The 26,183-nt window shown below is 47.6% G+C and overlaps 1 protein-coding gene across 1 annotated transcript in view; it reads right to left on the bottom strand.

Moving 5' to 3' along the window:
• The window catches only part of LOC144790772 (uncharacterized), a 34,961-nt gene that overhangs the window by 5,610 nt on the left and 3,168 nt on the right, over positions 1–26,183 (bottom strand). The window lies entirely within an intron of this gene.

Below are 26,183 nucleotides of genomic sequence, written 5' to 3'. Positions count from 1 at the left end.
GTGGCAGAACACCGCTCTTAATGCTGCATGGGAATGTAAACATCAATGAGCTGGCCACACCTCATTACAATTGGCGCTAATGAGTATTGGGAGGGTCAAGAAGACCCACTGGCACGTGAGTGTCAGTCCCAACACCACAGGACAGGTGGACTGGGGGATGCGAGTGTTGTGGACACCTAGCCAGACACAGGTGATGTCTCAACTCAAAAGATGTATTTGGATGATTTGGCAACGTTCAGTGTAGTGTTTATGTGGGCGGTTGTAACCATGGCCCTTCATCTCCCTGTTGTTGCGGTGAGGACCAACTTGTCACTCAGGTCCTTCAACTACACTAACGCTACGCAGAGCCTCTGCAGGCTCATCTTGATGAGAGTACTGTATGTATTTTTGCAAGCTTGTACAGCCACGCAGCATGTTTGTCTGTACATAGGCACGTTGTCAGACCCCCACTGCCCTACCCGGACTGACCATGTTCCCTGTCCTACCACCCCATCCCAGGAAGCATCTGCATGCAGCCCTCAAAACCACAGAACACATTCACGTTACCTACGCTGTAGAGGGTATCCAAGAGGTACAGGCACTACGCAAAGATGTCATCATCCTCCCTGACTCTGGGAGTGATGTTTAGCTACTTGACATGCATCTTTGCCTGCTACCCACACTCTCTGTGGGATATGTTTGTGTAACAGCTGCCAGTGTATGCGTTGTAGGTACAGCCAAAACGTGGCCACGCCCTTGTCGGATGCCAATCAACAACACTACTTTTGTTCCGGTGTGGCCTGGATAGCCACCACTCACTGGTCAGATCAATGACACCCAGGGAGGCTAATTAGTCCTAAGCTATGTATGTATAGAAATGTGACACTTTGCTACTGCCTACTGTTCCTTACAGATATTGGTTCACAAAAGGTAAGTAACTAGTCCTTGAAAGTACTGTGCATCTGCTGTAGGAGCATATATGTTGTGTCCTTGCTGTGATGGCAGGGTGACTAATGTACACACACCATGCCACGTGTGTAAATGACCCGTTCACATGTGTGATGGCATTACAGACCGTCAGTGACAAATGTAATTATCATGATGTATGATGATGGTCATGTAATTCTCACTGAAAGTACACACCGCGACATGACTAAGGCTGAACAGTGCAAATGATTGCACATGTGGTGTGTGTGTGTATTGCAGTCTGCCCTCTGGGTGTGCAACCTCCTACTGACATTGACATGACGTGTCTCACTGACATGATACATTGTCATGGTCACTTAGACCTGTACATCTGAAGGCTTGTATGCATGTCACATCCATTCCACACACTACAGGTATTTACCTTCGCCACGGAGGAGTGTGTGGGAGCTGGCATCTGTGTGTATCCCACACCACACTCCAAATTGTCTACATCATTTGAAGAGGTGTTGCTTGTGCCATGTACATTGTTATAGTCTTAGTCAGACAGTTGTAGACATTTCCTTAAAATTGTGTCTTGCAGGGCACCCCCTCTGGAAAGGCCGTTGCCTGACTTGGAAGCCATGAGGGAGCGCAACTGCATCCGTCGATATCGCTTCGGCCGACAGTTGATCAAGGACCTGACGGGCAGGCTTGAGGCTCACCTACAACCACGCCACAGGTATCCAAGTGCACTGACACCCAAGGTGAAGGTGATGGCAGCCCTCCATTTCTTTGCCACAGGTACCTTCCAATTTACCATAGCTGATGTGGGAGGGATGTCTCAGACCATGTTTAGCCGGGTATTGAGTGATGTTTTGGGAGCAATGTTGCTCCACCTTGATGATTTCATTACATTCCCTACTCCAGAAGAGTTGACAGATGTCAAGGGGCAATTCTATGGCCTGGGCCGTATGCCACATGTAATTGGTGCAATTGATGGTACACATGTTACTCTTGTCCCACCACAGGCTCAGGAGCAAGCGTATCGCAACAGGAAACACTACCACTCGATAAATGCCCTGGTGGTGTGTCTTGCCAACATGATTATCTCACATGTTTGTGCACGTTATCCAGGATCGTGCCACGATGCTTTCATCATGAGGCGTAGCAGGGTACCACAGATGATGCTGCAGCTGCACAACCACCGGGCATGTCTAGTTGGTGAGTATACACTGTGAGCTCTGTATGTCAGTATGTCACAACTTCATGATCTGCATCATATGATTGACTCTTGTACATGTTGTCAAATTGCAGGAGACGCTGGATATCCAAACATGCCATGGCTAATGACTCCGCTACGCAACCCCAGGACAGCTGCAGACCAGCGTTACAACAATGCACATGTGAAGACCAGGCAGGTGATCGAACGGACCTTTGGACTCCTGAAGAGCCGCTTCAGGTGCCTGGACAAGACAGGCGGAGCCCTCCAATACAGCCCACGCAAGGTGTGTGACATCTTCACCGTGTGCTGCATGCTACACAACATGGCAGTGGAGAAGGCTGTGCCACTCTACCTGGATCCTGATGAGCTGGAACATCCGCCCGTTGAGGATGAAGGCCTTGGCCAGGATGCCAGTGATGAGGAGGGTGAAGATGATATCCGTGGTCACCTCATCCGCAACTTCTTTTCATGATGGTGAGTCCTTTCATCTTTTCAGTAAAAGATGGACTATAGAGTAGCATGGGTAGCATGCTATGTATGCAACAGACTGTAAGCAAGATCAATTGGATGTGTGTTGTGCTGTGTCACATGTTCAGTTGGAATGCTACACACATACGTGCTATGAGTGCACTCGGAATGTACAGGTGTCATACTACATCTGGCTATTCAACAGACATTGTCAAAATGACATTATACCGACCGTGACCCCTTGTGTGCCACTCTCATCCACAGCTCGCCCTGCCTGTTGTCCGTTGGGGTACATCGTGGTCATCCTGCTACTGCTCATTATGATTGCACCGTCAGCCACATCAACGGAGCATGCTTGAACATGTGGAGGAGTCAATTTGGGTAAGGACTCATATGAGGCTGTTTAGCATTGGTATGTGTAGAAATGTGTGGTACATGTTCATGTGCATGTGGTGTCATCTTGCATACATGCTACTCCATTATGTACCTCATGACATGTATGGCCACTCCCATGACAGGATAGTCACCCCTTCTGTCATCTGTTGTACTTTGATACTCTGGTGAATGCATCAATGTGTGGAGACATTGCCACAGCAACATTGCACATACCATGGCATGACATTGTGTCAGAGGTCACAACCACGGACTCTGTGGGGGATTGCAGCCTCACTGTGTGCATTAGAATGTGACTGGATCCTCACCTCCAGCTTGTGGGCCAGTCCAGTGTGAGTACCATGAAAGCATGTGGTGTTGGTGTTGCCCAGTGTATGTTCCACATCTTAAGACAACTGTCCCGTGAATCAGTTAACATGGATGCATTGCCCCTTGCAGCAGTATATCATGTCACTGTCATGTCGTTACCTCAGTGCAGGTTGAGAATACTGCAACGCCAGCCTTCACAGTGAGTAGCCGTGATGTTTAGATGCACATGATGCCATGTATGTTTAGCATGACAAAGTAAAAAGTGTGAAAGATGCATATGTGAATTTCTGTGTAGCACCAGTGGAGTGCGGTCATTCACATGAATCTCTGGTCGCCGGCACCATGACTGTGCTATGGTAGGGTCTGATTATGTAGCTTGGATGGACATCACTTGCACTTAATATTTGTTGTACATGCATATCATGTTTAGCATTGTGATGCATACTTGCCACACCAAAAGACTGGCTACAGAGTGCCTTCATTGCATGTTGATCATTAACTTCCTCGTCATATGTGATACTAACAGCTGGAGTGGATTTGCTCAAGTTAGCTTACAGGGCCCTTATGGCTTACCAATATCACATACAGACTTTAGAGTTAGCGGTAGTTTGATTTCCATATGTTTCCATTTGTTACTGATGTCTACCTCATCTGTGCCTGGGAATGTGTTTATACTACATAGATCTTTTTGCATGGGTGCTCACTTGTGAGCGTTACACATGACTCTAATGGATGACAGACTGTCCCAGTTTTTATGTGTCTGTGTCACAGCATCGAATCTGATGTGATGGCATGATTAATCATCATTATTTGTCACCAGACAGTACACTTCACAGGTGTGACTGGTAGAGTGTAGCTAATGAGGTTTTTGAAGTGTCTGTGACATGAGAATGTTGTCCTAATGCTTAATTGCCTCTGTTTCAGGTCTCCCTCCCAGCAGTTCCCATCCTCTCCTTCCCTCGCCTGATCACCCTTTTGTGTCTGTTGTTTGTACTCAGACCAATGGGCTATTTGGAGGTGGAACCCTTAGAGCATCACACCAGTCTGATGAAGAAAGGTACGGCCAGTCGTTGACAGCCTTGTAGGTATTCGTAAAGCGGCATTACAGGTGACATCATGATTAGTGTAAATTGGACTTATTGACAATGCACATGTATGATTGTGATAGCTCCATGGGCTCACAATGTAGATTATCATGTTGTGCATGACGTCTGACTCCTACAGAATCTAGTGCCTGCTTGTGTCTCTACACACATGTCCGTCTAATGTGCACATATACTATTTTCAAATTAGTTACCTCATGCTTGTTAGGTGTGTAACTGTGTATTGTCCACACACATGGGGTGGGTGAAGGCTATAATACTATGTTGTGTGTGAGGTAGATGTCTTTGTTGGTGCAGTTTGGATTTGAACACACTAGCTCTTGTATACACCTGCAGACGCTGTGTGTCTTGTGCCCCACTTGACCGTAAGGGCCCTGATCCACTGACTGTGATGTGTGGTGTTTACTGTGCCATTTAGTAGTCAGTGATCCTGAGTGAGGCAGACACTCCTGCCTTCACATCCACATGTCACTTTGCGCATTGCGGCTGCCCTTGTGTTATGTGTTTGTTTAGCAATTAGTCACACCCCTCCTGCCGTCATTTATTCACTCATTGCTGTAGCTGCATACACAGCCAACATGCAGCGCACACTATCCAGGAACACAGACACCTACAGGATGACCCTCCTTCCATCCATTAATAGAGCATGCTCCGGCCACCCTACACACAGACAACACCAGACATTCACCCTCGTGCTATGAAAATGCTGTGTACTCAGTCATAGCTGCTGCTATGCGTGTGTGTGCAACACATACTGGCACAACTATGCAGATTCACATGACATTGGGTCTACGTACCACCAGGTCATGTGGCGTGTCCAACACACACACACCTTACATTGGCACACTATTGTAGAGTGTTAGCTTGTCAACACCACTAGATCCGAAAACTGTTAGCTTACAGTCACGTGCCAGAACACAACATGCTCACACCACTTCAACATTGCTGTCACAGTCAGTCAAGTTGGCACATGGGACACACACCATGACCCTGTCTCTTGGGTGTGGTGTGATTTGGCGGTTCCGGGGTTGGTATTTGTCTGGTGTGTGTTGTTTTTCTGTATGCGTTGTTCCCATTACAGTAGTATAGTACTTGTAGCTCCATAGGGGTAGGTCACCTAATCAGGTGTGCCTGTGTAGAGTGCTCCAGCCCATTGCCCACAGTCTGTCCTGCCACCGTCATCCTGTGCGGCATTAATCACATACACAGTAATGCATCATGCTGATGGTAGCTCACATACCTGAGGACACAGTTGTAGGTACTCCCTACATGGACTACTACTTTTGTGACACTGACATGTACTCCTCAAAGTGACTCTCCTGGGCCTGCCTGTGCTAGCTGTTTGGGATTCATTCCCCCCTCCAGCATTGACTGTCCCACACAGGTGTGTCTTACCATCCATGTATGTAGTTTGTGGAAATTTCTGACCAATGTGTGTCCTCACTCAGATTCTGATCCAAGTGTGTGGATGACTGCTGTTTGTTGTATACCTTGCATTTATGACATTTGCTGACACATATACATGTATGCTGTTTCAAAGATTACTCACCAAATGCGTATGATGTTTAAATTTTTTATTGGGTGCTCTAGTGCATGAAACGTGAATAGGTGCTGTACAGAAAGGGGGGGGAATCCAAAATTCACTGCTGGAGATGAGATGGCTTACTGTTTCAGTCAACAGAGTCCAGCCCACAGTGCCTGACATCATTGGGCAGACTGTGACCAGCAAGTCCTTGTGGGAGAGTCTCGTAGGGGATGCTGTTGCACCCAGGGGCTATATGCCAGGTCCAGTGTCCTGGGAGAAGTCCATGGGCCACAGGCCCTCAACGCCTTCGGCGTGGACGACCCGCCTTCCTTGGGGGACCCTCATGTGCAGGCATGGACGGTGCATGGGACGCTACGTCAGAGGGTTCAACCTCCTCCCTCTCCTCCCTCCCTGTGGCTGGTGTTGCACTTTGCCGTGATGTTGCTGGCCTTGTGACACAGGGAGGGGGCTGCATGTTGGCAGCCATCTGACGTAGCACATGGACAATGTCCCTATGCACCATCAAGAGCTGAGCCTGGTGTGCCTCCACCCGTCCATAATGCAGGTCTTGCCTGGCTATTTGCTCTGCCTGCTGTTCTTTGAGCTGGTTGAGGGTCTCCGCAAGCTGGTTTACCTCACTGGTGTCCCGCCGGTATGCCTCAAGGATGTTATCGAGTTCAGCCATACCGGTCCCTGCAGCTGACTGGCCAGATTCTCGCCTCCGCCTTGCGCCACTCCCACCACCCTGACCCACATGAGCACGGCCTGCGCTTGTGGGCACATCCGATCGACGGGCCCCCCGAGTGCTGGGAGGGTGGAGGTTGTCACCAACCTCAGGGGCGCCCGACAAAGGGTGTCCCTCATTTTCAGACTGGCTCTCTTGTGAATCATGGGCAGGGCTCTGACCTGTCTGCTGGGATGTGGTGGGAATAGGTCCGGTGGTTGGCAGAGATGTAGCTGGTATAGTTGCTGCAGGGGTTTGGGATCCAGAGGAGCCAGGTTGGTTGGGGTCATCCACAGTGCGTTGAGGGACAGCGCTGGCGGTGGGGTCTGGGTCCTGCTGAGCCTGGGACTGGGCTCCTTGGCCCCCCTGGCTGGGGGGGCGATCCGCACGTTGCCCTGTGTGTGGGAGAGAGAGAGACACTGTTAGGGCTATATCAAGTGACATGTGGTTTTGTTATCCATTATCAGCATCACTGTTCCACAAGCTATACATAGTTGACATTGTACAGTTGTGTATTTAGTGGTAGAAAAACACAATAGTACGATGGGGTATATACATTCTTCCAATCTCTTGACAATGACTGACACAGCCATTGCTGTGTCTTGTGTTGCCGGCACCACACGTGTAAAGAATTTGTAAGTTTCACGCAACATCCTGGATGTGGTGAAAAATCTTATGTGTGCGGCAAGCATGCACAGAGTTTAGATGCAGCATGTTGATGTAAGAGACAGAGCATCATTATTTAGCATGTCAGCTACTACTTTGGATGTCTTTTGCTGTTCCATACTGGCCAAACAATGGCAACACCGCTGGACCTGTACACCCACTTGGAGATCATGGCTTTAGAACTTGGCACTTCTCTGAGACGCATCACCTTGTCAATACCCATGTCCATGTTGGTGCTTATGTACATCCACAAAGGTAATGAGATGGGGCACTAGCTTTTTTAGAGGGCCACAATGGACTGGAGCTTCTGTTATGTGCATGTAAGAGTTGTATGCATATTCATATGAGTACGTGTTTTGTTGTGGTACATGGCAATTGGGACAGTGTTGCAATACAACGCCTGTCTCCCGGGGATGAGTTTATGTAAGGGGTGTGTACAACACGCCATGCTATTACTTTGTTTGCAAATTGCAAGCGTCCATTGTTCATGTTTTGGCTGTCCCCTCATGTGGCATGCTGCCATTATGTTGGATTTGTGTTTATGCACAGCATGTGTGACCTTGTCCTGATGTTTGTGTTGGCAATGAGCACAGGAGGGACTTGTGCTGCCTACACCTGTGCCCATTGTGTACTATTGAGCTTTCTGAGATGTGTGTCCTGACACAGTACAGTGTTGACAGGAAATGGTGGCTGTCTTACAGGCACATGGCAGATGCTTGCTGGTACTTGTGAGACATCCCTTAACATTCAGCTCTATGGAGTTTGTGAGGCCTGTGCAGTGCTTGTGTGCAACTGTGTGTGTGCCTCAGGGATGTGCGTTGAGGTGACCGAGGGACAAACACTGACTGATGGAGACAGAGGGAGAGGGCCACAGAGGGAGAGGGCCACAGAGGGAGACAGAGGGAGAGGGCGACAGAGGGAGAGGGCCACAGAGGGAGAGGGCCACAGAGGGAGACAGAGGGCGACAGAGGGAGAGGGAGACAGAGGGAGAGGGCGACAGAGGGAGACAGAGGGAGAGGGCGACAGAGGGAGAGGGCGACAGAGGGAGAGGGCCACAGAGGGAGAGGGCCACAGAGGGAGACAGAGGGCGACAGAGGGAGAGGGCGACAGAGGGAGAGGGCGACAGAGGGAGACAGAGGGAGAGGGCGACAGAGGGAGAGGGCCACAGAGGGAGAGGGCCACAGAGGGAGAGGGCCACAGAGGGAGAGGGCCACAGAGGGAGACAGAGGGCGACAGAGGGAGAGGGAGGGAGAGGGCCACAGAGGGAGACAGAGGGAGACAGAGGGAGAGGGAGGGAGAGGGCCACAGAGGGAGACAGAGGGAGACAGAGGGAGAGGGAGGGAGAGGGCCACAGAGGGAGACAGAGGGAGATAGAGGGAGAGGGAGACAGAGGGAGAGGGCGACAGAGGGAGACAGAGGGAGAGGGCGACAGAGGGAGAGGGCGACAGAGGGAGACAGAGGGAGAGGGCGACAGAGGGAGAGGGCGACAGAGGGAGACAGAGGGAGAGGGCGACAGAGGGAGAGGGCCACAGAGGGAGAGGGCCACAGAGGGAGACAGAGGGTGACAGAGGGAGAGGGAGGGAGAGGGCCACAGAGGGCGACAGAGGGAGACAGAGGGAGAGGGCGACAGAGGGAGAGGGCCACAGAGGGAGAGGGCCACAGAGGGAGACAGAGGGAGACAGAGGGCGACAGAGGGAGAGGGAGGGAGAGGGCCACAGAGGGAGACAGAGGGAGACAGAGGGAGAGGGAGGGAGAGGGCCACAGAGGGAGACAGAGGGAGACAGAGGGAGAGGGAGACAGAGGGAGAGGGCGACAGAGGGAGACAGAGGGAGAGGGCGACAGAGGGAGAGGGCGACAGAGGGAGACAGAGGGAGAGGGCGACAGAGGGAGAGGGCGACAGAGGGAGACAGAGGGAGAGGGCCACAGAGGGAGAGGGCGACAGAGGGAGACAGAGGGAGAGGGCGACAGAGGGAGAGGGCCACAGAGGGAGAGGGCCACAGAGGGAGAGGGCGACAGAGACAGAGGGCGAGACAGGGATGGAGACAGGTAGATTGTGCTTGCTCTCTTGCTACACTGCCTTACTTTGTCACAAAATGATGCATCTCTGAAAGGTGTGTCAGCAAAATTTTAATATTTAGCAGCTGTGGTCTAGTATCTTGTGTGATCTTTACCTATCCCTGTGCATTGGGCATTATGCTTGTGTGTGTCCCTGGGACATATGGCATGAGAGCAGCCTCTTACCCTACACATTGCACCCTATGTGCCTCCCCCTAGCAACTCCCACCATTTGGTTGTGTACTGCTTGGAGTCATGGCCACCCACCCCATGCTGCTGGGCACTGTTGTTAGTCTACCCATGTAAGTTGTGTTTTTTGTACACTCACCAGACTCAATGGCTCCTTCTATTCCATGTACTCCCACCGCTGGCAGTAGGACCATGACCTTCTCCTCCCAGGGCTGGTATACAGGAGGTCTGCGGGGACCACCGCCTCCAGTGTGGTGTGCATTGGCGTAATCCTGTGCCATCTTCTTCTTCACCATCCTCCGCAGATCGTACCACCTGGCCTGGCATTCTTCCCTGGTGCGCCTGATGGGTGCAACAGCATTGACCCGGTCTACAATCCTCTCCCACAGGCGTGTTCTTTCTGCCATGCTGGTCTGTCTGACCAATGCGCCAAACAGCTGTGGGTCGACTCTGATGACTTCATCAGTAAGTATCTCCATCTCCGGGTTGGTGAATTTTGGATTCTTGGGTGTGCTCATGGTGTGAGGTGTATGTGATTGAGGGTGTGATGGTGTGTATGGATTAGGGTGTGTGTTTGTGATAGTGAAGGAGGTGGTGTTGGTGTAGATGTGATAGGGTGTATGTGTGAAGGTATGTGGCTGGAATTGTTGGTGTGCTCTCTGTTTCCTCGCAAGCATGGGTATGTTGCAAAGGATGATGGGTTGTATGTGTGGTCCCTTTTATTGGTCAAATCGTGGGTGTGGCTTAATTTGAATTTTTTGTGTGGGTGTTATATGGGGTGGGTGTTGGCTTTGTCCTCTGTTTGGCTGCTTGGCTGTGACCAGGACATTGATTGTCAAAGGTGTGTACACAGGAGACATGTTCAGTGTGGTAGTGCGACTTGTTAGCAAGGTCCTTGTGGTCGTTTTGGTGTTGGCGTTATGTGTGCTTGCAGTACTTGTGCGTGCGAGTGAGTAGTACGGGCCCTTGGCGGGTGGGGGTGTTCGCGTAGGCTTGTTGGGGGGGTGTGCGTGTCGTACTTGTGCGTGCGAGTGAGTAGTACGGGCCCTTGGCGGGTGGGGGTGTTCGCGTAGGCTTGGCCGAGGGGTGTGCGTGTCGTACTTGTGCGTGCGAGTGAGTAGTACGGGCCCTTGGCGGGTGGGGGTGTTCGCATAGGCTTGTTGGGGGGGTGTGCGTGTCGTACTTGTGCGTGCGAGTGAGTAGTACGGGCCGTTGGCGGGTGGGGGTGTTCGCGTAGGCTTGGCCGAGGGGTGTGCGTGTCGTACTTGTGCGTGCGAGTGAGTAGTACGGGCCGTTGGCGGGTGGGGGTGTTCGCGTAGGCTTGGCCGAGGGGTGTGCGTGTCGTACTTGTGCGTGCGAGTGAGTAGTACGGGCCGTTGGCGGGTGGGGGTGTTCGCGTAGGCTTGTTGGGGGGTGTGCGTGTCGTACTTGTGCGTGCGAGTGAGTAGTACGGGCCCTTGGCGGGTGGGGGTGTTCGCGTAGGCTTGTTGGGGGGGTGTGCGTGTCGTACTTGTGCGTGCGAGTGAGTAGTACGGGCCGTTGGCGGGTGGGGGTGTTCGCGTAGGCTTGGCCGAGGGGTGTGCGTGTCGTACTTGTGCGTGCGAGTGAGTAGTACGGGCCGTTGGCGGGTGGGGGTGTTCGCGTAGGCTTGTTGGGGGGTGTGCGTGTCGTACTTGTGCGTGCGAGTGAGTAGTACGGGCCCTTGGCGGGTGGGGGTGTTCGCGTAGGCTTGGCCGAGGGGTGTGCGTGTCGTACTTGTGCGTGCGAGTGAGTAGTACGGGCCGTTGGCGGGTGGGGGTGTTCGCGTAGGCTTGGCCGAGGGGTGTGCGTGTCGTACTTGTGCGTGCGAGTGAGTAGTACGGGCCCTTGGCGGGTGGGGGTGTTCGCGTAGGCTTGTTGGGGGGGTGTGCGTGTCGTACTTGTGCGTGCGAGTGAGTAGTACGGGCCGTTGGCGGGTGGGGGTGTTCGCGTAGGCTTGGCCGAGGGGTGTGCGTGTCGTACTTGTGCGTGCGAGTGAGTAGTACGGGCCCTTGGCGGGTGGGGGTGTTCGCGTAGGCTTGTTGGGGGGGTGTGCGTGTCGTACTTGTGCGTGCGAGTGAGTAGTACGGGCCGTTGGCGGGTGGGGGTGTTCGCGTAGGCTTGGCCGAGGGGTGTTCGTGTCGTACTTGTGCGTGCGAGTGAGTAGTACGGGCCGTTGGCGGGTGGGGGTGTTCGCGTAGGCTTGTTGGGGGGTGTGCGTGTCGTACTTGTGCGTGCGAGTGAGTAGTACGGGCCCTTGGCGGGTGGGGGTGTTCGCGTAGGCTTGGCCGAGGGGTGTGCGTGTCGTACTTGTGCGTGCGAGTGAGTAGTACGGGCCGTTGGCGGGTGGGGGTGTTCGCGTAGGCTTGGCCGAGGGGTGTGCGTGTCGTACTTGTGCGTGCGAGTGAGTAGTACGGGCCCTTGGCGGGTGGGGGTGTTCGCGTAGGCTTGTTGGGGGGGTGTGCGTGTCGTACTTGTGCGTGCGAGTGAGTAGTACGGGCCGTTGGCGGGTGGGGGTGTTCGCGTAGGCTTGGCCGAGGGGTGTGCGTGTCGTACTTGTGCGTGCGAGTGAGTAGTACGGGCCGTTGGCGGGTGGGGGTGTTCGCGTAGGCTTGGCCGAGGGGTGTGCGTGTCGTACTTGTGCGTGCGAGTGAGTAGTACGGGCCGTTGGCGGGTGGGGGTGTTCGCGTAGGCTTGGCCGAGGGGTGTGCGTGTCGTACTTGTGCGTGCGAGTGAGTAGTACGGGCCCTTGGCGGGTGGGGGTGTTCGCGTAGGCTTGTTGGGGGGTGTGCGTGTCGTACTTGTGCGTGCGAGTGAGTAGTACGGGCCGTTGGCGGGTGGGGGTGTTCGCGTAGGCTTGGCCGAGGGGTGTGCGTGTCGTACTTGTGCGTGCGAGTGAGTAGTACGGGCCGTTGGCGGGTGGGGGTGTTCGCGTAGGCTTGGCCGAGGGGTGTGCGTGTCGTACTTGTGCGTGCGAGTGAGTAGTACGGGCCCTTGGCGGGTGGGGGTGTTCGCGTAGGCTTGTTGGGGGGGTGTGCGTGTCGTACTTGTGCGTGCGAGTGAGTAGTACGGGCCGTTGGCGGGTGGGGGTGTTCGCGTAGGCTTGGCCGAGGGGTGTGCGTGTCGTACTTGTGCGTGCGAGTGAGTAGTACGGGCCGTTGGCGGGTGGGGGTGTTCGCGTAGGCTTGGCCGAGGGGTGTGCGTGTAGTATGTATTGGTGGAGCTTGCAGTGAGGCGAATGTCCCATACGACTGAATGTTGAAGCGTGAATACTTAGGCCCGTACGTATCTCGCTCAGGCATGTCGTTCCGAATCGGAATAGTGAGTTTGTACGGACTGATTACGAATCGTACGGTGGTCTGCCCGAGGCTTATTCGTACGGGTATACGAATGTCAATCGTACGGATCTTAGAAAATCGTACGGAAATCAACGGTAACGGATCGGAATTCGCTGGTCGGACGGTAGTTTCCCAATCGTACGGAATCGGCTACGAATACGAATCGTAAGCCGGTTTTTTATACCGGATCGGAATCGAGCCCTTGGTGTCCATGTTGAAGTAAGAGAAGGTTCTGGAGGTTTCTGCCACCAGAGGTTTTTGGAATTTCTGGTACCAGTTGGTACCAGGGTCTCTGACCTGGTACCAACTTATCTGGGGACCCAAAAGACTATTGACAAACCCTTTTTGAGTGTGCTCAGGTATTCCTTCCTGAAGTGCAAGTGTGGTAGGTGACAACTCCTCATCCCTCAACAAGTCAGAGATGGCCCATTCTGCCTATACTTACTCCCCCTTTATTTCATTGTATAGGAGTAATACACAAAGACTAACTACCAGTAACACCAAACTAGATATTCCTATCTGCCCCAAATTGAAAGTTATCACTGATTAAATGTAATAGGATAACACAATGTTATCCTAGGGACAAGGTGGGTCTTGCAGTAGTAAAAATGAATGTAAGAATTTTTTACTACCAGAACATGTAAAAGTTAAAAGTGCATGTCTAACTTTTCAAGTACACTGCATGGTGCCCTCTGGGCTGTGTAAGGCCTACTCTAGGGGTGATTTACATGTATTAAAAATGAAGGTTTATGCTGGCAAAATGTTTATTTTGCCAGGTCGAATGGCAGTTTAAAACTGCACAAACAAACTTCAATGGCAGGCCTTAGAAATATTTTAAAAGCTACTGAAGTGGATGGCACAAATAAAAAGTATGTGGTATGGCACTTACTAGGGACTAATAATAAATTAAATATGGCAATGAGGTATAAGTCAAGTTAACTATGTTTAAAGGTGCGAGCACAAGCACTTTAGCACTGGTTAACAGTGGCAAAGTGCACAGAGTACTATGGCCAGCAAAAGGAAGTCAGAAAAATAGAAGGGGAAAAAGTTCAGCGGAAGACCACCCTAAGGCTGACATTCCTAACACACTCTATCTCACAAATTGTAATTTTTTTCAATTTCAGCCTAATAGTGGTATCCTGGATTCATGGGGTGAGTGTGATTTCGTTGTGCTAGCCCCATCACTCTTGAATTCCTTACCTCCCCTTTAGAAAACGGACGGACAGCACAGATGAAAATATGATTGTTTTCCACAACATTGTCTTTTAATTCATGTTTGCTCGGTCTGTCCTTTAATTCCTACATTCTCACTCAACTTGTGATTTGAACCAACATGTTCGGCAGTACACTCAGGGGCTTATGTACAACCTCCCCTGCGCCTCCTGTACCTCACTTTTTCCCATATTAAAAGTGACGCACCTGCGGCGGAAGGGGCCCATAAATAAGTTCTCAATATATAGCTGTTATGTTAACATAGCGTGAGTTATTTTTCCTTTACATGCTGACCTAACATATTGTTTTTTCTTCCTAGTTTTCATCGAGGTCTCAAAGGATTATACAAGTGGATTTATGAAAAATTTAGATTGTCTGTACGGTGGAGGAATACCAATTTGGAAACAGTGCACATATTCCTAGGACTCCATACAAAGTCAGCATAACTACAGTAGCAAAGGCAAACAATGTGCAAGCTGAATATGACATGACATTTCCATGCACAATGTGTAATTCCCTAAAATGACACATTATTTGCAGCCTACCCTGCGGTACTTGTCTGTGTGTATACACTGAAAGGTGTCCCTTGAGTAGAAATATCATGAAAAACAAGTCACTTGCATTTGCACCATGGCGCAAATGCCTTACCATCATGCTAACATGGCATTTTCAGTGCACCAGAGAGAAAAATATAATACGCTATCTACACTACCATTGCAAGACAGTCAGCCCCTGTTATGTTTAATATTATTTTTTAATGCAAGCATATTTCCGCTATGGCCAGACAGAGGCATGTTTTCCTATTTTGACCTTTAGTCTTTCAATTTATCTTTTATGTGCTTGTTGAGTTTGTGTGTGTGCTTTATTGCAGATTTAGAGGTGGATGAATGCAAGGATAAGATACTGTGTGTTTGAATGGATGCATGAGTTCACGGATGAGTGGCACAGTGCATGTATATAATGAGTAATTTCCTAATCTCAAAAGTGACTAAAGAGACACATTCAGTTATAAGCCAGACCTATTGGCATTGCCAACACCTGTTAGTAAATATGACAGAATGTTTAGTAATTCTGTCCATTGAGTCAGGCAGTGTAAATCTCTTGAGCATCTGTTTCCTTGCTGGATACCTGCAACTCCCACGCTCCCAGGCTGGGAGGGAGAACTCTAACAAATCTAATGTATGCAGATGATGTAGTTCTGCTAAGTCATACTTATGTTGGCCTTCAACATCTACTAACCGAAATGCAGATATACGCAACAGAAAATAACTTAAAAATAAACCTGAGTAAAACGAAGACAATGTCAATCTATAGCAAAAAGAGCACACAGAAACATTGCTTCCTTGGCGGCACTAAAATTGACCACGCTAGGGAGTATAAGTATCTAGGAGTCGTATTTGAGAAGGAAGGGTCCTTTTGGCGCCAAAAAGAGGAAATAAGAAGGAAAGGTCTGTTAACTGCCTTAACGATGAAAAATCTCGCAAGCAAATTGATGGGTCCGACATTGACTCCGCTATTGAAGGTAGTTCAGGCTAAACTTCTACCCTCGATAACCTATGGCAGCGAGGCAATGCGGCGAAGAGACGCTAAGGAGTTGGATAGGACGCTGGTGAAAGCTTACAGAACTATGTTCTGTCTTCCGTCTTATATCTCAGCAGCACAAATAAGGCTGGAGTTTGGCCTTCAACAACAAGTCTTATCCAGATATGGTGCATATATCATCTGTTGGCATAAGATAAGAAATGCCAATACAAACACGCTTAACTATCTGTTGTGGCATGACATACAACACAGGGAGTATTCCCAGGCAAGAAATTATCTCCAACTAGCCTTAGATTCCACCAAACTCTCTGGACTTTGGGATGTGCAACTCGGCCACCTCAATTTAAAAAAATTGGTCTGGAAAAACATAAAACGATCCTCCTTATTGGAGGACAAGGCAACCTTCTCGAAAAGATCACATGCCTGGATGACCCTCAGTTCCTATAAATTACTCACCCCACAACCATATTTCAATCAGGGCTACCCTAGGGTGATAAAAATTAATTTCTAAAGGTACAGACTGGGGATCCTTCCATACACTCAGCATCTACCACCATGGCTGAGGATAAAAGGCCAAGATACTTGCAGGCTGTGCAATACCAAGAATGGCGATCTTCTTCATTTAATTAGCCTATGCGAAGAACTGCACCAAGCACGGATACAACTTCTAAAAGAACCATTCAAACAGAAAGGTATCCACACTAGAAGGCAAGCATTGCTGACCTGCTTAAACCCGCCAAATACTCAATTAAACTGCAGACTGGTAAAATTCCTGAGGATGGCTGAACAAAAAATGCCGCTAACATCAAAGAATGCTCCGCAAAGCTCATCATCATGAAACAGACTGCCAGATGTGAACCAGGAGCAGCAGCGGGTACACTATTGTAATAAGCAGAGATAATTCCGCTCGGATAATCGGGCAAGCATGGCCGGAGCACAGATTTCTGAGACAAACAAAATTACAGCATCTAGCGACCCATTGACTCTTCCCAACTAGCATAATCACATTGTTTTTTAACTGCACTGAATTTTCTATTTTAGCTTTAAACGATTTTAATTATGTTTTATGAATATTGTAGTGCTTTTATTGCAATGGTTTTAATTAACTATGCTAATAAACTTAAACTTAATTTAACTTAAACTTAACTTAAACTGTTTCCTTGAAGGGACTTTGCAAAAATGTGGGACTGTCTATACTTGCTGTTTACAGTTATCACTGTAGAAGAAAAATCTCTTCCTATCTATAGCTACTTTTGTTTGTGAGGGACATTCAATAATATGTGGACAGGTATGAAATATTCTCCCTCGAGGAGTGGTTCAAATGTTATTTGATCTGCATGCAATAACACAATCTTATGTACTGCGTCCCACGGTATTAAAAAACTCCACAGTATTTACTAGCTAAGCAAGAGGGTCTCATTCTACACCATGCTCATATTCAAAATGCCTCCAAATATAGTTACAAGCATCTTTCCTTTGTAGATCCAAAATGTCACCTTCCCATAGCTGGGACCTTTGCAAAGATCAGACTAAATAAATGATGACTGCTGCACTATCAGCAGTGCGAGTATTTCTGCTGTTGTTATGTGTGCAGTTATGTTCTTCTAGGTTATATTGAACCTAGTTGGGTTTTCCTCTAATGCATATGCATATTGATTCGACTATAGCTTTGGGCTTAACAATGCTCTAATTGTGGTCGATTGAGATACAACGAGACATGAGCGAGAAATAAATTGTGCTTGAAAAAAATGGCAAAATCCTGAAATTCGCATTTCGTGAAATCTTGTAAAAAATATGGGGCCTCATTTATAAGGCTATGCGTCACTTTTACGCCGCTGGTGCGTCACTTTTTGTGACGCACCAGTGGTGTAAAAAATGCGCCTTGTTCTGCCATATTTACAAAGTGACGCATCTAGGTAGATGCGTCACTTTGTAAACCCCTGCGCCACATTATACCTGCGCCAGGTATAATGTATGCAAGGGGGGCGTATTGACGCAAGAAAGGGTCATAGAAGTGACGCAGCGAAATCTATGTGATTTCACTGCGCCACTTCTAGGACACAAATGCGTCAATTTCTTACGACTGCCTCACAGCAGGCGTAAGACTGTCGCAGGCCCTTTCACATGGGGCTTGCCCCATGTGAAAGGATACATTGCTGGAGTTGCGTCACTTTTGTGACACACTCCAGCAATGCGTCACTTTTGCGCCAGTTAGATACGTCAGAAATACTGACGTATCTGTAACTCATTGCGCAATGATGCATCATACTGTAAATATGACGCATCATTGGTGTTGCAAGGAGGGCGCCGTGAAAAGTGACGCATCGCTGTTTTCACGCAGCGATGCGTCACTTTTCATAAATGAGGCCCCCGATTTCCAGCACACCTTGGTACAACATTACGACCTTTCCTTCCAAATTCAAATAACATTTCTTGGAGTTAATAATAAAGAGATATTTAAAACCGTGTCCTTGCAGTAGCCTCCACAACCCCTGTAGTGCGGGTGGGGACCCCAGAGCTCCAGGGGGCTCCCTCCGGGACTGCTCATAGGCAGCGGGCCCCTGGCCTGAGAGCTTCTGACTGGATATGTGAGAGGGGAGGGGTCTCCATGTACTTTGCAGGGTGGGCACTGCCCCTTTAATTTTCGTTATGCCACTGATTCATAATGTTGGTTTTCGGTCATTTAAGTCCTCGTGATCTCGGAGAATTTTGTCTAGTTTCCTAGTTCAGGTAGAAATCGGGTGACGCACAATGGCACCTTTGGGGAAATTATAATGTCTATCAAAGGTGTTCCTTCCAGTGAATGATGTCGCAGTACTTCTCGAAACCCAGCTGACGTCATCAAACGTTCTAGAATTGCAATTGCGAATTGTTAGAGGTGCAGGACATGTTAAATTGAACCTTTTATTCTACTCTGAACTGCCCCTTTAAGGTTTTATTGGGTGGAAAGTGAGGCTACTTTCTCACTTACATGGTTTCTTATGTTGCATTCTGTTTTCTAGTTTCTTGTCGCTGTGCGCCTTTGAAGGATGTTCCCTCTTCACTATAAACATTATTTGAAGGCTGGGGTCTCAATGTAACAGTGTTCCATTGTGCTGAGGTTTTTACTGGCAAACGTTTGCTTTGACCTACAAACTGTGGCAGACCAAAAGTTTTTAAATATTTACACTGGACCTGACGAGGAATCCCTTTCTTTGCTTTTTCTCATCATTCTTCTGATCAGTTAAGAAGCCACAGACCTCCTTAAAGAACAACAAATAAGAAATGTCGCCTATACTTATGGCCTGTAAATGGCATCCATCATAGGACAATGGTTTACAGCTCAGAAATATGAAAGCGTCCCACGCAGAATACATTGTGGCATTTTGTGAAACATTCTACATTTTTTTAAACCATTTGTCTTTCTAAACAAAAGTAGCAGTGATGCCGAACTTCAATTTATTATATTTAACGCTCGAAAAATAGAATCAATCATATATAAAAGTTATAAATGGCCAACGTACTTAAGGACAATCTTCAATCTTAATCTTTCTGTTTGCAATGTGTTTCACCCGAGGCCACGCCCTCTAGAAAGATGTACATTTTCTGCATTTATACGAGGGAAAAGAGGACGTGTATATAGCAAAACACGAACAAAAATTACAAGCAAAAAACAATATAAAATCATTGAATCGTAGTCTCTTTATGTCAGTAAGATTTTGATGCAATGATTTTATTTTCGTTTTATTATTGTATTTGTGTAGTTTTATTTCAGCACAAAGAATGATTGTTTTAATCATCTATGTAGACATGAAGATTGTCAAGTAGTCAGTCTCTATCTCTTTCTCTCAGACAGTCTCTCTCTCGCTCAGTCAGTCTCTCTTGTCCTCAGTCAGTCAGTCTCTCTCTCTCTCTCTCTCTCTCCCTCTCAGTCTCTCTCTCAGTCAGTCAGTCAGTCTCTCTCGCTGTCAGTCAGTATGTCTCCCTCTCTCTCTCTGTCTCTCTCAGTCAGTATCTCTCTCTCGCTCAGTCAGTATCTCTCTCAGTCAGTCAGTCTCTCAGTCAGTCAGTATCTCAGTCTTGTAATCAGTCTCTATCTCTACTCTCCTCTCTCTTTCTCCACTCTCTATCTCTCGCCACTCTCTCTTTCTCTCTCTCTGGGGGGCCGTGGGTACATTACCTGCAAGATCTGCAGGCCACCAAGGAAGGCCTGCCGGGCTGCTGGCGGCCCGCGGACCGTGCTATAAGTAACACGGTTCTAGAAGCTCTTTTTTTATTTTTGTTTAAATTTCCTTTGTTGTATTTCAAAATTAAGTGCAACAGGCCAGTAGGTGCCTCACATTCATTGGATTGCAATCCGGCTTTAAATTCATATGTCTGGCTTAGAAAGTGCGACAAAGAAAGGAACAAGAACCCACCCTCCCTCCCCCTCCTTAGCAATCTGTGTCCAAGTGTGGTGGGCCTCAGGTGTGTGTTGATGGTGTGTAGTAGCAGCATGGGCCGGATCACTGACAAAATATCGATTACACTAATATAGAATACCTAAAATATCGATGACAAAATATCGAATTCAAAAATATCGATTCCTATCTACAAACAGGTAAGTACAAAAATATTGAATCAAAAATATAGTTAAAAAATATAGTTGGTAAAAACATCGAATTTTTTAAAATACCTTAAAAGTTATTTAAAAAGAATAAAATAATAAATATAATTAACTGAAACATACTTAAAAATACTTAAATAATCTTAAAATTATGAAATAATTAATTTAAGTTAAAAAAACATGCAATTTTATTTTTTAACATATATATTACCTTCTGGAGGGCGCCAGTAGGTAGTTATAGTTAGGACCTAGTTTGAATAGGAAATCCGCAACATTCTATTGGGATTAACTTTGGCGCCGGTTGTTGAATCTTCGCGAATTTCTCAAAGAAGATGGCCCGCTCCGCTCCTTCTCTGAAAGTCTTGGGAAGATTCGTCAAGCAGGGGCCAAGAAAAAAGGGGGGTCCCAAAATGTGTTTTCCCCATGTTAATTTCCATAGGACAATTAGACACGGCTACAGCCCGAACGGCTGAACGGAATTACAAGAAATTTGGCAAAATGGTAGAGTCTGATTCGCAGATCTCCCTTTTGTTTAAATGGTGTAAATCCCTCCAGTAGTTGTTGAGAAAATCAAATGTGAGTATATATCTGGGCGGAGCCCAACCACACATCTCATCGTGAGATCTGATTGGCTGTCAGCACTTCATCCAAGAAGTGTTGGCAGCCATCTTGGGACCAATATACATGATAGCACCTCATTAAAAAGCATTGCAGTTAATAGAAGGTTTTAGGACTTTAGTTACATTATAAATCATTTGTTGATGGTATGGTATGGAATTGTGGTGTGTTCTAAGGTGATTTTACCATGTGAAAAAGCCTTCTGCTGGGATATCATGAATCATGTTTGAAAGAAAACTATTATCTCATGCTTTTCCCACAGTGGTTTGGAAGGGGATCTATAAGCTAAACTGAAAGCATATTTTCTGTAAATTCACATTATCTTTCTCAGTCATGTGAGAATGAAGTCTGACGTTCTCAGTAAAACATGCACATCCAACAAGGACAGAGACTGTCAGTTGATTCCTTTGTGTTATACTGCAGCTTCCCAGAGTGTTCTAAATACCTACTAGAGCGCTAACAGTCCTACTTATTACAAAGGTATGGCACACCTGAAGCCATCTTGATTGGAATAAAGTGGTAACTTTTAAAACATTTAATTTGAAAAAGGAACAAAATGAGGGGGTATATTTTGCCATAGTAAGTATGATTAGTGCTGCAGAAAGAAAAATTATGGCACATTTTGAGTGACTTCTCAAATCCTCTTCTATTTCATTAAAAAATTCTGACATGTAGTCTCCCAAGATGGCCACCAGAGACAAAAGAGCCCAAATGTAGCACAAATATCACCCAGATGTAGCCCAAGTATAGCCCAATGACAGAATGTCCCAGAGGGTTCTAAAGAACTACTAGAGGGCTAACAGTCTTACTTATGACAAAAGTATGGCACACCAGAAGCCATCTTGATTGGAATGAAGTGGTAAGTCTGAAAACATTTAATTTAAAAAGGAACAAAATGAGGGGGTTCCTTTTGCCATAGAAAGTATGATTAGTGCTTCAGAAAGAAAAATTAGGGCACATTTTGAGTGACTTCTCAAATCCTCTTCTATTTCATTAAAAAATTCTGACATGCAGACTGAAACATGCACTTTCAATACCAGCAGCAGACTTCCCTGGTGAGCAGTAGCTTTACTACAGTGATCTAATAAGCAACTAGCGTGCTAACATTCTGAATTTATGGCAAATGTGTGTCACATCTGAATGCCTTCTTGATGGAATCAAAGTAGAAAACTGAACGTATTTCCTACTGAGGAGACTGTAGTAAATGGGGAAATTAGGAAACTTCATAACAAATAAGTCTCCCAAGATGGCCACCAGAGACAAAAGAGCCCAAATGTAGCACAAATATCCCCCAGATGTAGCCCAAGTATAGCCCAATGACAGAATGTCCCAGAGTGTTCTAAAGAACTACTAGAGCGCTAACAGTCTTACTTATGACAAAAGTATGGCACACCTGAAGTCATCTTGATTGGAATAAAGTGGTAACACTTAAAACATTTAATTTGCAAAGGAACAAAATGAGGGGGTTCATTTTGCCATAGGAATTATGATTAGTGCTGAAGAAAGAAAAATTAGGGCACCTTTTGACTTCTCAAATCCTCTTTTATTTCATTAAAAAAATTCTGACATGCAGACTGAAACATGCACTTTGAATACCAGCAGCAGACTTCCCTGGTGAGCAGTAGCTTTACTACAGTGATCCAATGAGCAACTAGAGTGCTAACATTCAGAATTCATGGCAAATGTGTGACAAATCTGAATGCCTTCTTGATGGAACCAAAGTAAACAAGCATTGAAAATGCAATAGATCTCGCCCTCGTTTAAGTTAAAGCCATTCTGTTTGTAATGAGGTGGCTTTTTAGCTTTGCTTTTATTAGTGTTTTTCAGACTTTCATGTAAATAACATGCATATGTATGCATATATGTATATGTATGCATGCATTTATATTTGTATTTATATAGATATGCAGATTATATATGTTTATATATGTATGTATACATATATACACATACATATATATAAATGTATATGCATATATATGCATATATATATGTGTATATGTGTGCGTGTAGAGAGAGGTAGAGAGGTAGAGGTGTAGAGGTAGAGGTGTAGAGGTAGAGAGGTAGAGGTAGAGAGGTAAAGACTAGTAGAGAGAGAAGTACAGAGAAGTACAGAGAGGTAGAGAGTAGAGAGTGAGTAATAGAGAGTAGAGAGTGAGTAGTAGAGAGTAATAGAGAGCAGTTGAGATCGTATCAGAGAGTGAGTAGTAGAGAGTAGTAGAGTGAATAGTAGAGTGAGTAGTAGAGTGCAGTAGAGAGTGAGTAGTAGAGAGTGAGTAGTAGAGAGTAGTAGAGAGTAAGTAGTAGAGTGAGTAGTAGAGAGCAGTAGAGAGTGAATAGTAGAGAGTAGTAAAGAGTGAGTAGTAGAGAGTAGTAGAGAGTGAGTAGTAGAGAGTGAGTAGTAGAGAGGGAGTAGTAGAGAGTGAGTAGCAGAGAGAGAGAATAGTAGAGAGTAGTAGAGAGTGAGTAGTAGAGTGAGTAGTAGAGAGTAGTAGAGAGAGAGTAGTAGAGAGTGAGTAGTAGAGAGTAGTAGATAGTGAGTAGTAGAGAGTGAGTAGTAGAGTGAGTAGTAGAGTGAATAGTAGAGAGTGAGTAGTAGAGAGTAGTAGAGAGAGAGTAGTAGAGAGTGAGTAGTAGAGAGTAGTAGAGAGAGTGAGAAGTAGAGAGTGAGTAGTAGAGAGTAGTAGAGAGTGAGAAGTAAAGAGTGAGTAGTAGAGAGAGAATAGTAGAGAGTGAGTAGTAGAGAGTAGTAGAGAGTGAGTAGTAGAGAGTAGTAGATAGTGAGTAGTAGGGAATGAGTAGTAGAGAGAGAGTAGTAGAGAGTAGTAGAGTAGTAGAGAATGAGTAGTAGGGAGTGAGTATTAGAGAGTAGTGGAGAATATTCCAAAGTTTGGCACAGCACCACTTGCACAACAAGTCCAATCAAATCATATCACTTAGAGTCCTTAATGAAGCGCTGAATCTTGGTGTATATTCAAATGCTTTTATTTTCCTTAAGTTTATGTACCACAGCCAGTCGACGCGTTTCGTTCTGTACAACAGAACTTCTTCAGGGCGTTCTTATTTCCTTCAAGTTATGTCGGTATCCTTTTGTCATATAACTAGATATTTCTTCCAAATGTTAGATGAGTCGTAAGTACATTCGTATTCAAAGTGACTAGGTATCAATTTTTTTTTTTTTCACAACAAAATGTATTAAGTGATTAAGCAGCATAAGACACGTGGCTCCCCACAGTCAGGAGATCACCACCAAGCATCATGGTACATTTATAACACCAGTATTTGGTTCAATCAGTAGAAGGAGAAACAGGTCATTAAGAATGAAAGCAAACAAACCCCCCTCCCCTCCCCCGCCATCCAACCACCTTCACCCCCAACTACCCGGCTACCCACCCCTTATCCCTCCCTAACCCCCTGCACGTGAGAATAGCAAGTACTGTACATTGTGGTTGTAGTGTGTTCGGCATGACACAGTTCATAAGCCCATGAGACATTCTCCTCCTACAGTTCTTCCTCATGTTCCACTGGGGGGGTCCAGTTCCAACCCCCTATAGTCCGCCCACCGCTTCCAAATCTTAAAATGTTTGCGGGGGCCTCCTCTCGCTTCAAACACCGGGCGTTCCAATCCCATAAAGTAATCCAAGCCAGCCTTCCACGCACACAGGGGGGGGCTCGTACTCCCTTCCATGCCCGGGCTAGGTCCCTCTTAGCCACGACCAGACCCAAAAACAGCAAGTGGCGTTTATATATATTCCCACCGACACCCTCCAGAATATGAAGCAGCCCTAGTCGAGGGGTGCGGGGAAGATCCCAGCCCAGCACTTCCGACAGGCAGCTCCACACGCCCCTCCAGAAGCCAGTCAATCTAGTACACGACCATAAAGTATGCAGCAGCGTACCTGTTGCAGCCCCACAACGCAAACACTCCGGAGATCCAATCAATCCCGCCTTCCACAGCCTCTCGCGGGTTTAATAGGCTCTGTGCAAATATTTAAATTGGATGAGCCTAAGCCGCATCGCAACAGCAGTCCCTCGCGGGGACTCCAGGGCCTCCCTCCAATCATCCTCTTCAAGGGGACCAACATCTGCCTCCCAGGTCTCCCTGAGGGGAAGTAGAGTGGACGAGCAGTGAGTGACCAGCGTCTGATAAATTCGAGAGACTTTCTTATCACCAAGATCCCCCATAAAGACCTTAGCTTCAATCGGGCTACATTCCGGAAGCGACTCTAGGTCAGCGATGCTAGGTGCGAGCGCATGGCGAAGCTGCAGGTACCGGAAAAACTGGGTCCACGGCATGTGGAACTCAGCACTGAGCTCTTGAAACGATTTGAGTGTAACCCCGGTCAGCACATGACCCAGTGACGAGATCCCAATGGCATCCCAGCTATCAAACCCCGCAAGGGAGGCCAGTTCTGGGAGCAACCCGTTGTTCCACAACGGGGTCTCCGCCGTCAGCTTACCCCACCAGCCCGTGCGACGCAGTGCTTGTCGCCATACCACGAAAACAATTCTCGTGACACCCGGCAGTGTCCGCCGCAACCGAGCAGAGTACAGTATCATGTGTAGTGCATTGTCCCCCATCAGCGAGCGTTCCAGGGCGTACGCCGGGTCCCCTCTGTCTCCATACCACCACTCATTAAGCACCAACAATTGGGAGGCTTGGTAATAGGACAATAAATCTGATGTGGCAAGACCACCACAGTATGTGGACAGGAAGCATGTCCGCAGCGCAACTCTAACTGCCCCCCCGGCCCATAAGAATCGGCTTAAGACTGAGTTGACCTGTTGAAACCACCGGGGACTGATTTGGTGGGGATAGCTTTGCAGTTGGTATAGGAGACGTGGGAGCGCAACCATTTTGAATATGGCTGACCTACCAAAGATTGTAAGGGGCATCCGAGACCACGTCTTCACGTCTGTTTGTACCTTCTCCCAAACCGGCACTATGTTACGCTCCCAGGCGATGTCCACTGACTCCGAAAGGAATACTCCTAAATACTGCAAACCACCGGTCGCGACCTGCAACCCCGACGCCCAGGGATCCTCCACGACACCACCTCCCAACACCCACAGTGTGGATTTGCGTGGGTTCAGACAAAGGCCCGACACTTCCCCAAAAATCCGCATAATTTCCAACACCCGGGTCCCGGAGCGACACAGATCTGTAAGAAAAAACAGGACGTCATCTGCATATAGTGCAATTCTGTCCGTGAGGGTCCTGTTCCATACAAAGCCCCGCATCTGGGCATCTATACGCACCCAAGAGGCCAGCGGCTCCATCGCTAGGGCAAAGAGGTATGGGGATAGTGGACATCCCTGTCGGGTCCCCCG

Source organism: Lissotriton helveticus, chromosome 11 (genome assembly GCF_964261635.1).
Source record: "Lissotriton helveticus chromosome 11, aLisHel1.1, whole genome shotgun sequence".
In the NCBI taxonomy this organism is placed as follows: domain Eukaryota; kingdom Metazoa; phylum Chordata; class Amphibia; order Caudata; family Salamandridae; genus Lissotriton; species Lissotriton helveticus.
The sequence above is the reverse complement of the archived record's forward strand: the minus strand, read 5'-3'. Positions and strand labels throughout refer to the sequence as shown.